This window comes from Centruroides sculpturatus, unplaced genomic scaffold (assembly GCF_000671375.1).
Source record: "Centruroides sculpturatus isolate CEXI.00-Female unplaced genomic scaffold, Cexi_2.0 scaffold2480, whole genome shotgun sequence".
Lineage (NCBI taxonomy): Eukaryota > Metazoa > Arthropoda > Arachnida > Scorpiones > Buthidae > Centruroides > Centruroides sculpturatus.
This window is the reverse complement of record NW_019386595.1, coordinates 22,203-32,284: the sequence shown is the minus strand read 5'-3', so window position 1 is coordinate 32,284 and position 10,082 is coordinate 22,203. Positions and strand designations below refer to the sequence as shown.

General features: G+C 30.7%; 1 protein-coding gene across 1 annotated transcript in view; it reads left to right on the top strand.

Moving 5' to 3' along the window:
* Positions 1-6: 6 nt before the first annotated feature.
* Positions 7-10,082, top strand: part of LOC111615374 (Fanconi anemia group D2 protein-like) — a gene marked incomplete at its 3' end in the record, with an annotated part of 28,423 nt that continues 18,347 nt past the window's right edge. The window contains exon 1 of the mRNA XM_023356791.1: positions 7-89. The remainder of the gene's footprint in view (positions 90-10,082) is intronic.

Genomic DNA, 10,082 nt, shown 5'->3' with positions numbered 1-10,082 from the left:
GCACTTTGCTGACAGAAACAAGAGAACTGAATGTTACTATTTTGGATACTTTGGGTAATCTTAGCATTAAACCAGAAGAAACAGCAGAGGTAAGTTTTAATAAATTGATATTGATTATACTCCAAGAAAATTTTTTACACAAACAACATTGATCAAAATTATATGTAGGTACACACTGTTAAATCTACAGAAAGTAAACCTTAATACCTTATAAAATACTTTATTCATATAATCAATGAAATAGTCATAGATTTCAAAGAAACTTCAGATTTTTTCCAGTTGATTTTGTCAAGATTAGTTGGACAGATGACATTGTAATAAGATATTAGCTTTGTTATGGAGGATTTATTGAATTTGAACATAATTTATATTCTCATAATATGGATTAGGTTCAAATCATGCTTTGGACAAGTGTTTTTTTTTTTAAATTCAAATTTTTTCATCATTAATCACTTAATTAATCTAGTTATTACCTAATAAATTTTGGCAATTTTTTCACATTTACTTAGCTTTTATTGTTTTGGTTTTTTTTGTTGTTGTTGTAATAGATTAATTTGATTGTTGGAAGTATAATTAACATGTTATCTGTTAATACTGCAATTGTATGTTCTGCCTAGTGATTGGATGATAGGTGTATTGCACAAGTGCATCTTTTACTGTTTTGAATTCAAATGCTCATTATTTTGTTATTATTTATTAGTGATCATTAAAACTTTTGTAGTACTTAGGAACAGCCTTGTAATTTTTTATTATTTTAATCTTTAGTTTTTGTATATATGACTTATTGTGGCTAATATTGATAATTAAAAAAGTATTTTTTACATTCTTGAAAATTGATGGATAAGATATGAGTGGATTCCTGGATGATTCAGGTGAATTTTTTTGTGATAAAGACTAGTTTTTTATTCAACCATGGTGATGATTAAAGTGTTGAAAATTAATTTTTTCTTTTTTTTGGAAGATGGTTGTAGTGAAGATGCTAGCAATATCTGTAGAAGTACTGGTAATTTAGTGTGGTTAAAAAGAATAAAAAAAGAATAAACAAAATGAATGAGATGCAGAGTTTGCTCTGACAATAGAAAATGAAAAAATATAATGCTTATTTCACTGTTTTAACATATACCATAAACAGCCCTACATAATTTTATATTGTAATAGTTTAATTAGAGATGATATACTGAGTTTTGCTTTTACAATTCAATCTCAAACTGATAGATACCTGCTCTACTGTGAGGCTCTGGACAGGTCCAAACCCTCACTAAAATTCGCATTAAAATAATTGTTTTAAAGAAAATAATATAGTAGTTAAAATTAGATTTTTATTTTATGAAAACGCGATGCTAACTTTTAAACAATAGAAGAATGTAAGTCCNCTGACAATAGAAAATGAAAAAATATAATGCTTATTTCACTGTTTTAACATATACCATAAACAGCCCTACATAATTTTATATTGTAATAGTTTAATTAGAGATGATATACTGAGTTTTGCTTTTACAATTCAATCTCAAACTGATAGATACCTGCTCTACTGTGAGGCTCTGGACAGGTCCAAACCCTCACTAAAATTCGCATTAAAATAATTGTTTTAAAGAAAATAATATAGTAGTTAAAATTAGATTTTTATTTTATGAAAACGCGATGCTAACTTTTAAACAATAGAAGAATGTAAGTCCATCGACCATTTCCGGTTGGAGATCGAATTAAACTTCGATTTTGATCTCTCCCGCGCCCCCAAAAGGTTTTGAATTGTCATCAGGTGACGAGGAGAGACTAATCGGAAAGGGGAATCTGAGAGAAAACGGATAAAACCCTGGAAATTCAAGGACGCGATGGCTTCTTCTCCCGAAAGTTCCAAGTGACAGATCTGTTGTTGTGTGTATGTATCACACCCATCTTCGTCTCCATCTCCCGACCTCGGATCGACATCTTTCCATCAATGGAAGTCAACCGCATCGTCCCAGAGCCGTTGAGACGTGATTGAATGGTTCATTCGCGAACAAGGGACACTCCTTCAGAATGGGACTATCTTGGAAAGGACAGGAAGACCCAGAGGCCGCAGCCGCCGCAGAACTTCCAAGATCACAGAAATCTTGTAAGCTTCTTTCGTGTTTAATAAACGGTTGTGTTGTTTGTAAACGAAGCATCTATCTCTGACTCAACTGCTTCCACATGTCGTTGATTGTTACCGCTCGGCAATCCAAACGGCAAGGGAGATGGTGACGATATATATCACATATTATCATTCGTCGTGTTTTTTTTAAATTTCTCCCCCCCTCGGTCCCACACTACAATTGTTTGTAATAAATGAAAGCCTGAAAGTTCATTAGTTTAAAGAACATCCACTTTGTTCACTAATCATTTAAATTCAAATAAAAAGAAATAAAAGTTTACAAATTGATTTATTTCCTCCTTTCACAAGGGGACCTTACGGTCTCAGAAATTCAGTTCGGGATGAGACTTTGCATGTTAGTAGTATACCTCAAGGATGTCCACCCAGAAGAATTGTAAAGTGTACTAGCCAGAAGATTCCGAGAAAAAGGGCTCTAAAGTTTTAAGCACAACTCATATACTGGTTGATTTTACATTATGGCAGCACAGCAAAATGACTGAGTCTGTAGCGAACTTGCTTGCTACACAGGTGATCTAGGTTTGATCCTACCTTTGGCTAACTTTTTTTTTAATTGTTTTAAAAATTATAACAACATTTAACTAAAGTTAATGAAATAAAGTTAATAAAATTATTTATGATTTAATTGATAATAATATTTTTAGGCCATTAACTTTATTTAAAAGTTGTTATCATTTTTAAAACAATTATAAAAAAAAAAGTTAGCCAAAAGTAGGATCGAACCTAGATCACCCACGTGGCAAGCAAGTTTGCTACAGACTCAGCCAATTTCTCTGTGCTGCCATAGTGTAAAATCAACCAGTATATGAGCTGCACTTAAAACTTTAGAGCCCTTTTTCTCAGAATATTTTGGCTAGTGCACTTTACAATTCTTCTGGGTGGACACCCTTGAGGTATACTACTAACCTGCAAAGTCTCATCCTGAACTGAATTTCCGAGACTGTAAGGTCCCCTTGTCAGATCTGAGGCCTAGGCAATTGTAATTGTTTAGTTTGCATAAGCCTGTGTCTGAATGCCTACCATAGCATACAATGTGAAGGATTCTTATCAAAAAATGAATTAATTCATTTTACAAACCAATAATCCAATCTTTTTTATGATATATCAGGGACATTCCAATATGCTGATATATTAGTTTCAGTTACATCTCTAATTTTAATTTGTCCTAAAAAGCATCATTATCTTTACTCAATCACTGTATGCACACAAGTGCATCATCAGTTTTTGTTAATGCTAAACACTTGTTTCCTAAAAATCAAAAAACATTCTAAAAATGAAATGATGTAGGAAGTAAAAGTTATTTTAAATAACAAGTATATTTACTTAAAATTCAAAATACACTGTCAAAAACATAGTTTAATTTGTTCATAGTTATTGTGTTTTGAAAAATGAAAATTATATAATAGTTATAAAAGGCAGTTTGAAAATATAAGAGAGTTTTAATTTTATCAGAAATGGTTTTGTTCTATATTTTGTGTAGGGAACCTTTGTTTCTTTAATAATATGCTGAAATATTTGATTTGAAAGCAATTATGTATGAATAATCTGATAATAATTGCAGGAACTCCCAAAATATGTTTTTTATTATATAAAATAGAACTTCTAAAGTTTTGCTATGTGCTATTGCTTTTAAGAAATGATAAATTCTGAAATTTAGATGATGATGATTGCCCACAAATTTCAGATCCACGTAAATAGCCCAGACTGTACATCACTGAGTTTTCAACAATGTTCTTATTTTAACTTTGCATGTAAGCTGTTGACATACGCTTGCTTCTAAATATGTATTGCCTTGTATATGTATCATAAGCTGCCTTTCAGAAGTTAAAATACAAATAGGAAAACAGAATATCTCAAAACAGTGATTAAATATTTTTAAATTGAAATTCATAAAAAGTGTAATATTTTATTAAATATTTAGTTATTAAAAATATAAAAACAAACCATTCTATATAATAAAGCTGAAAAACTGAATTCTGTCACAATATGCCAAAAACAGCCACTAGGATGCCCCTAGCTATTATTTAAATTAACAATAAATTCAGTATGTTGTTATACATTTTGGCTGTGTTTTAGTAGGGTACACCATGAGAAATTCGGTATATTATTATTTTTATTTGTAATAGGAATTTATTATTTATACCACAGAATGACACCACTGCTGCTAGAATGCCCACTAGGGGGTCTCCCAAGCTACTAAAATAGAAGGATTAGAAGTACAAAATAATCTTAATCTTTGTTGTTATTTTTTGCCCAGGCAATGCTGGGCTCATCTGCTGGTTCTATATATTAAAAAAAGTCTTAAGAAAATAACTTAAAGAGAGATTTACTGTCTGAAGAACAAGGCACACTTCAAGATGTGATGGATGTTTTTCTAGCCTTAATGCAGACTTTATATAATGATTTATATTATTGAGTGGAGCTTTTCATAAGTTGAAAGGTGTTTTGTCTGTGATTGAAGTTCAAAGCATCTGCATGACCATTAAACATGATTTTTTTGCAATTATGTACAACTTGGAAGGTCAATGTCATGATGAAGTCAGAATTTTGAAATTCACTCTATGGGATGAGATATTCGACGTCAAATTTCTCCGTGAAAACAGTATGGATGGGTTGCCAGTTGTAAGCTCATCACACACAATGTGTCAATCAAATTTATGATTGCTATTAATTACATTGATCTCTATGACAACTTTTTATTTTGATCTTCATAATGGGCATTTAACATGCATGATGTGACAAAATTACCTTTTGAAAACTTACACATGCAGCTGCAAGATACACATGTGCATGTTTTAACCAGTCTCTGGAGTCAGTAGACTGCTGACTATGCATATGGGTGTTTTAAACATTTCTTCACGTTTTGTCAACTATGACAATGGACATGCACATCCCCTCTACGCCTACAGATTTTAAACTGCTTTAGACAGAACATTATCATCATTTTTGTGTTTTTGTATCAAACCAAAATAGAAAAATCTATGCCACAGAGCTCAGTTTCCTTTTCCTAGAAAATACCTAGTTAATATAATTACCAGAAATGAGAAATATTTCATAACTGAGAATTTGGTCAATGGAAAAATGAATATTCAGGATATCTGAAAACTTATTAAAATTATAATGGNTGCTATGTGCTATTGCTTTTAAGAAATGATAAATTCTGAAATTTAGATGATGATGATTGCCCACAAATTTCAGATCCACGTAAATAGCCCAGACTGTACACTTTACATATAAAAAATTGCTCCTTTCTTATTTTATCACTATTTATATTTTTAAAAAAATTAATTTTAACATATATTTTTGTATCAGTTTTATATTTTAAGCTTTTAAATTTCATTACTTACATAATCAACAAAATTAAATAATTCATTTTAAACTAGTTTTGAATAAAGGAATTTTTCTAAGTCTAAAAATGAAGTTTAAACTTCCTGAATATATTGTTTTTGAAGATATATGCACATATACACAAACTTATATTTATTGTACATGTATATAGCATAACAAATTAATTAAAAAATATGTTTTATTTTTATGTTCCTAATATAATTAATTAGTCATTTTACTAATTCCACAGTATTAATCATATAATCTTAGATTTCTTGTAATCACATTAACTTTTAGGAAAAGTTACATTAACATAGCAAGATAGATCACTACTGTAATAGTTTATCCATTAGCATTTATTTACCTTCAGTAAATCTAGCACAAGTGCAATTTCTGCCACATTCCTTTCAGTGTTTACTCATGTCTCAATTAATCACGTATTCAAAATACTTTATTCTACTTTTTCATTACAATGTTGATAGTGTGTCATTTCATATAGTATTTTGTTATTGATTATCATGTAGAATATTAATTTTACATTATCTTTTTATTTTTACTATACTTTTGTCTAATTATTTACTGCTCTATCATACAGTACAAGGTATTTGGTTTAACAATTGTTTTCTGCATCCAAGTTAGAAAACAAAAAGAGTATATTTGTTTTATAATAATCAATAAAATGGAATCAAAATTATGTAAGTTTTTCAATCCTATTTTTCTGCATTTGATTTTCTCTGCCAAAATCTGACCTTTAAAGAAACAAAATCAACCAACAAATGTTGTTGTTATATTAAACTAATGTTATTCAGTTACTTTGTTTTTTGTATTTTTTTACTATGAATTTCAAAAGATTGTTTTTGACAGTATGACCATTTTCAGTAATTATTAATTAATTTTTTAAACAATAATTGTTGTCTTGGCTATTTTATTATTATTTATTAATTTTTATCGTATCCTAAAAATTTATTTGGCTAATTTAAAAACTTGTCTAATTGTATGTTTATTAGTTAATCAATGATAAAATCTAATAAAGTAATTATGTTGAAAAATTTTGTTTAATATAATTTCTTATAAATTTAAATTATATAATCATTTTTATGGAAATAATTATTTTCTAGCAATAGTTTTCTACATAATGTTTTGTAATTTTGGCTTGGCTTGTTAGCTAAGAACTGCATATTTAATGATTACAAAAAATTTATTGACAATAACACATTTGACTTAATGTTCTGTAATGAAAATGCTTCATTCATTTTCATTAGAGAACATTAAGTAAAATGTATTCTTATTATTTTTATTTGTCAGAATGACTATAAGCAGGATCATTTTAATCACTTGCAATTTTTGGTCCAATTTATTCAGAGGCATTATAGAAATAGAGATGTAGACCAAAAATAAACTGTGAGATGAGGTCTCTAAGAAAGCTAGGTTATGGCAGAATATACCCCTGTATTAATAGGACCCTGACTGGAAGTGGATCCTTTCTATAAATAGCAATGACAAGAAGCAGCTTACACTCTATAAAGTATCATTAATTGAATAGTAAGTCATAAAACAAACATTCCTTGAATGAAGCTTATTGCTTTGCAGCATGTATTTATTTAGTAGAGGAGAATGTGGTATTATGGAACACTGCGGGTATTATGGAACCACCCCATTTCGAACTGATAATAAAGGCAAACTGCAACGGAATGTGGCTGAACTGAACTAGGCAGACATCCATAGCAAGGGGAAAACCCGTTTTACTTTGGTTAAACAGTTGTCTGTATTTAATCAGCAAATTTGTTTTTTTCAAAATTCGCAAATTTTGAATGCTATGTGAATTTAATTATTTTTAAAATATAAATCGTATAGTTGTAGGTTCACTGGTGCATGTATTCCGTTCCAGAGACTTAGGGGTACATATTAATCTGTGTGATGTTCACGTTTTTTAAATTTTGGTCTTGACAGACATAAGTTAATTCAAGATGGTGATGCGTGAAATATGGAACCCATCGGTGCTTTTACAGTAATATGGAACTCGACTCCTCCGAATTTTCTATTTGCAAGCAGACATTCCTCCAGAGCAATTTGTGAAAAAGACACTAGGTAGAAAGCCAATTCTTCCCGAGAATATCGAAAAAGAGATGCTGGAATATATATTGTTGATGGAGGTCATATTTTTCTATTATAAAAGCATTTTTGCGATAAAATACATTGGAGTAAATAATTTGGTAATTATTTAACATTTTTTGTCCTTTCCTATTTGTTTTTGGCTACATTAAAGCATTTTTTTGAAAATATACGGTAAGGTTCCATATTACCACCTGATTTTCTCTAAGCCTACTTTCGGACTTTTTGTACAAAAGCCTTCAAAAACCATACTTATAATTACACTAGCGAAAAACCCAATTAGGAACATTTAGTTTACTAGTTACCAGTACTTTTCGCACAAAAAATGTGGGTGTAGTTATGATACCTTGTTTACAATTCACTAAAATGTAATTGGGGTTCCATAATACCACCTTCTCCTCTATATGTATATATGAGATGCAATCAAAAAGTTCTGAGACTAGATGTATAAAAAGAACAAAACAACTTTATTTAACTTTGACATTCATCACTAGCCACCACAAAATACACCATATTTTAAGTATATTCCACAAACACACTATATTTTGACAGAGCAAGTATACAAGATAAAACTATCCATTACAATAGACCAGATATTATTCTCATTGACAAAGTGCACAAAACTACCTATATTATTGACATTGCTATACTAAATTATATATAATCTACAAAATAGCTATACAGAAAAAATAAGTAAATATACTGAACTCAAGAAGTAAAATGTCTATTGAAAGTGAATAAAGTTCATACCATACCAATAGTTCTCTCTGCCACAGGAGTTATCCCACATTTGTTACATAAAAGCCTGAAGAAAATAGACATTCACTTAAATTTATATCTATCCTTACAAAAAGCTATCATTCTGGCAACTTGTCATATTGTCAGAAAATTTCTCCAAAACTGTTTAAAGCTTCATACTGGTCTTACAGGCTTGCCTTTTGAGCCCACCTGTGAGATTGATACTGGACACAATCCAAGAATGATAAACAATAAAAATAATAGTAGTAATAATAATAATAATAAGTTAATTTTATAATAATAAAATAATCCTGAAACAGATCACTTAAAATGTATCAAAAGATGCACAGTAAATATATTCACAATAGAATAAATGAAGGCCTCAAATTTATATAGATCTTTACAAAAAGCTACCATTCTGGCAACTTGTCATATTGTCAGAAAATTTCTCCAAACTGTATAAGATTTTGTACTAGTCTCACAGGTGGGTCTATGAGATTTGATAACCGAACACAATCTGAGAATGACACACAGTACAAAATATTATGTTGGGTTAGTAAGTTATACTCAGTTGACATTGATTGCTGTGAACTATGCCATACCAGAGTCAAGGCATAGCAACCAAACAAAACAAAAATGAAATAAGTGTGTCAATGTGTGTGTCTGTATTCAGGAATTTCCTAATAATATGGATGTATATTTTACCTGCTGTGAGATTTCTGTGATCAGCAAAACATGGATAAGTGCCTTCAAACTGAGTTTCATGCCAATTTGATCTTATTTTGCATACATTTATAGAATGAAAATACCTAAAACATATTTTTCAATTATTTAGAAATATTTAATATATATGTATATGAAAAAGCTAATTATTGTAATTTTATGTGGATAACCTATGACAGCATATAACTTATACCAGTGTAACCCCACATAAAATTGCAAGAATGGAAAAATAGCTTTGTATAACCCACCATACAGTAAACATCTGATCTTGCACAGCCACATGTAAGTAAGGGGTAAGGCAGCATCAAACCACTGACTGAGAAATGGGAATCTCTTTAGGGTGTGGCCGTCAGCCATGATATGATATATTCCCTATATTTTATAATGTATTAGTATTAGAGTTTCCTCTTTCTTTGTCTAAATCCTTCTAGAACTTTCTTTTCTCTAAACCCCTTTTGCCCTTGGGAGGATTACCCTCTTCGTAGAAATAAAGAACAAAGGAAAAGGGAGTGAGGCCCGGAAGCAAAACAGAGAGAAAGGGTAGGAGATGGAGTGGAGATCTCGAGTAGGTAGGAGGTAACATAGGTGCTCCTACAAGTAAGAAGTGATCTGAGACGAAGCGATCCGAAGAAAAAAAAGAAAAGGAGGACTGTAGATGAAAAGTCTACAAGTGAGAGGTGATCGAAGACGGGAAAGTACAGAGAGAGATCCTCTGGGGAAGACGACTCAATCCGAAGAAAAAGACTGTAGGCGAAAGGTCTACAAGTAAGAAGTGACCTAAGACCAAAAAAGTGCAGAGAGAGATCATCGAGGGAAGGCCTCTTAGTCCAAAGTGTTCTCCAACCAAGGGCTCATAGCAAGAAACCAGAGTATTTCTACTTCTTTCCTTGTCTATCTCTATATCCTCTATTCTTCCATTTTTAGTTATAAGTTAGTGTAAGTTAGCGTAAGTTAGTGTAAGTAATTACAGTCCTCGTCAGATTGTCACGTGGGTGCAAGATAACTGTTTTTTTTGAGGTGTACCATTGAGCGCCTGTATATGTATAAAATT